The following is a 3,865-nucleotide window of genomic DNA, read 5'->3' as shown; positions in this document are numbered from 1 at the left end:
CATAAAAGGCCTATTTGACACTTGTATTGCGAACAGAGAAACTTGGTGATATTGTTCTTTCTTAAAAATAAGCAATTGAGCTAAAACGCTGCATTCGGATTATTATAAACAAACAATGTTATCCTACTATGTGGAATAATGAGTTAGATATTAGAGGGTTATCGGACTTGGCTTGACTTGACTTCAAAGGCGGTACCTAACAATCCTTGTCTTCCTTGTCAATCCAATGTCTTTGGCGTTTACCCAGTGCCATTAAACCGGGTTAATGTTTAAACCTTTTGCTCCTGAGCTTGTTTCTGTAGCTTTTCGCATAAATATTGGAGGCCGTTTTATCAAGCATACTGGTGCATTTAGTAGTAATGTTAAAAATTACTCCTCAGAACGAATTTGTTCGTAGGATTCTTGATGGAACGAGTAATTGGTGACCTTTTGTGAAGAGCCAAGACAAAGAAAAGCCACCAGACCATTTGTAAGAGGCGACAATCTTAACCAGTTGACCAGTCTTATATACAAATGTCTGTTTAAGAGCAACAAGTAACTTTATGAACCATGGCAAGCAATACTGAAAGAAAGGCCCTACTTGTGGCCGCCTTCGACTTCGGCACCACATACAGCGGTTATGCTTTTTCCTTTCGAGACGACCCCATCAAAATCCAGACAAATCAGAATTGGTACGCAGGAGGTGGGGGTTCCAGATTAGTGTCACTGAAAACGCCTACATCCGTCCTCCTCAATTCAGAGGAAGGGTTTGACCAGTTTGGGTTCGAGGCCGAGGACAAGTATGCAAGCCTAGCTGAAGATGATGAGCACCATGGCTGGAGGCTTTTTCGGAGGTTTAAGATGGTTCTGCATAGCAATAAGGTATGTAATTAATAAAAGACATGTTGCTTACATATTAAATATATTCCGAACTAGCAATTGTGTTTGTCAACTCTTATTAAGAGTCGCAAGGTTCCATTCCTAGCAAACAGTCATGAGAGACACACAACGCCACAAAAAACAGAAATTTCAGCGTAATCAATGATAATGTGAGTAAAATTGAAGCCAGCATTATCTTGAAGACAAATCATTATAAAGTAAAACTATTTTTATAATTTTAAAATTGCATGTCGTCTTCAGCACTTGAAAGAAGACGTTACGGTAGAGGACTTTTGTGGAAAACGGATGACGGCTTTTCCATTGTTTGTCATGTCGATTCAATACCTGAGAGAACACCTTCTAAAGGCAGTTACCATGCAAAAGATAGGAATTGAAGAGACGGACGTTTTGTACGTGTTGACCGTCCCGGCAATATGGGATGACAATGCCAAGAAGTTTATAAGGGATGCAGCAGTTGCAGTATGTCATTGATATTGTTTCAGTAGTCTTTCTTTGGTTTGGTGCAAGTGTTATGTAGACCATATTTATTATAGTCATATATTATCTATAGTATAAAAGCTTTGAGTTGGTATTTCAATATAAGACAGTTTTCAAAAATTAAATCCTTAATTATTTTATACTCAAAACTTCTATCACTTATTTTAACCGGTTCAATTTATGCACTTTTGCGAAGGCTGATATCGCCCTGTACGACTCAAGCTGGCCTTGGAGCCGGAATGTGCCTCGGTCTGGTGCGAAACATTAGGTACGGACGTGAAGGGCGCTGTTGCTATTGCAGGATCACAGTACATGGTTGTCGATCTTGGAGGTTAGAGTTGTATATTAATCTGTGAAATTGAATGCACTATTTAAAGTGAAATCAACTTGAAGTACTTTAAATTAGATAATTGTCTAAACATAGAACCACTGGCTACAATTAATAGGTATGATACTCTATATCGAGGTTATAGGCGCTCAACTCAAAAATCAGGTTTTAGTCTAATATATCGTGTTCTTTTAAAACCTTAGCACGTTTTAATGATTTCCTCCAGGAGGAACAGCAGACATATCCGTTCACGAATGAAAATCGGACGGAAACTTGAAGGAAATACACAAAACAAGCGTTGGTCCTTGGGGAGGCATCTTTGTGGATGAAAATTATATGCAAATGTTGGGTCGGTTGTATGGGGAAGAAGCTCTCATTGACCTGCGAAACACAGAAATGAACGATTATTTTGATATCACTCGTGAGTCTGAGCACAAGAAAAGATCTTTTGATACAGAAAATACAAAGCATATTATCGTTCGTTTGTCCGTCTCATTGCGTACCTTGCTGATAAACATTCGAAACAATGTTTAGAGGACAGAATGGCCGCTTTAGGAATTCAGGAAAATGCCATAACACCAAAGGGTAGGGACTAGCTAAGGATTGATGGGACAATTATCAAAGAATTGTTTAAAAATCCAATCGATCTGCTGATTCAGCATATAAAGTCACTTTTAGCAGAACCAAACATGAAACGTGTGCAAACCATTATTCTGGTCGGCGGTTTCGGTGAAAGGTCTTAAGTTCAGGAGAGAATAAGAAATGAAATATCTGGCGTGATCCTGATCGTCCCTGCGGATGCGGGCCTCGCAGTGCTGAAAGGTGCCGTGAGATTTGGACACAATCCCGCCATTATTTCCTCAAGGATTATGAAATTCACTTATGGGACTAGAGCTTATGACGAAGAGAAAAAAAATAGGAGGAATGGAAAGTGTTTGGTGCCTAATTGTTTCAAGGTGTTCGTACGGATGAACGAGGAGGTACGGGAAGACCATCAGGTGATCAGGTATGGTTCTGCTAATGATAGAATATCCCTCACACCGGTCTACAGGATGACTCAGGAGAATCCAATGTATACAACAGACCCCGAATGTGAACTGCTCGGGACTATTGAATTTGAATGTAGAAAGGATATTCCAGTTAAAGAGCAAATGTTCGAAAATACTTTCGCGTTCGGGGATACGGAAATGGTGGTGAAGACAAAAAGCATGGCCACTGGAAAAGAAGTGCTTATGGCATTTGAGTGTTTCAAATAAGTAATTTGTCATTTGCATTAAATTGCTTACGCCTGTAAAATACCTTTGTTCTTATACGGCTCACAAACTATTCGACTCTTTTTGAAGTATATGCATGTACAAACCTCATTTAGGTTCTAATTATTATTCTAATAATTTTTGAAGCAAATTTATACAAAATAGCAACTTATGTTTAGCTTTTTGATGCGTTATCAAAATATAACGTTTGATTTAATCCTGGTTAGCTTACCCATTTAAAACAGGATGTTATTTGAAATTTAATTACGAGTGCTCGAGATAAAAATCGAGGAAGAAATTCTCGGTATGTCGTCATGGTGCTAATTTTCGCGCGAGTTTTTAATTAAATATCGATAAGCTATTTTAGTATTACCATGACAGTGATACAACGTAGACGTACTAACGTGTCGATTTTAAATTACGTAGCAGTGCAGTTTTGTGGGTGCTCAAAACATGTTTTTCTTACATTTCATAATTATTACTTAATATATAGAGTTTGAATTTACTTGTGCTTATCCGTTAAAATGAGAGGAATAATGCAGACGATTCAAGTCGGATGTCGTTTTAGTGATTGAAGGAATATCTTGAGACAAAATAAAGAAACAGTGTATAAAACAAAGGAAAATTATATTTCGAGCGCTATTGCGGATTACAGTGCCCTCTGAACGATTACAATACGTCAAGTAGTGAAAACCTTTCACGACCAAAACAAGGGAGGTAACTCCTGGTTAAACGTTAAGATGATCTGCAGGAGTTGCTAAAAAGTCAACGCTACTTAGACCCCGCGAGCCGATGGTGGTTGTCAAAAACGCCAAAATAGCCGCAAAGTTTCTTCAAGGAGCTTGACGATAGAATGTTTGACCTGCCTAGGGAAACCTCCATAAAGAACCTTCTGAAATTCTGCCACGTTTTCTATACCAGAGTCAAT

General features: G+C 38.5%; 1 long non-coding RNA gene across 1 annotated transcript; it reads left to right on the top strand.

Moving 5' to 3' along the window:
* The first annotated feature begins 771 nt into the window (after positions 1–771).
* On the top strand, positions 772–3,141 carry LOC128223974 (uncharacterized). The gene is made up of 4 exons (XR_008259410.1): positions 772–861; positions 1,120–1,338; positions 1,553–1,687; positions 1,911–3,141. It is a non-coding gene; the product is annotated as an uncharacterized LOC128223974 (long non-coding RNA).
* Positions 3,142–3,865: the final 724 nt, after the last annotated feature.

This window comes from Mya arenaria, chromosome 17 (assembly GCF_026914265.1).
Source record: "Mya arenaria isolate MELC-2E11 chromosome 17, ASM2691426v1".
In the NCBI taxonomy this organism is placed as follows: domain Eukaryota; kingdom Metazoa; phylum Mollusca; class Bivalvia; order Myida; family Myidae; genus Mya; species Mya arenaria.
Note: the sequence above shows the minus strand (reverse complement) of the source record. Positions and strands in the feature narration are given on the sequence as shown.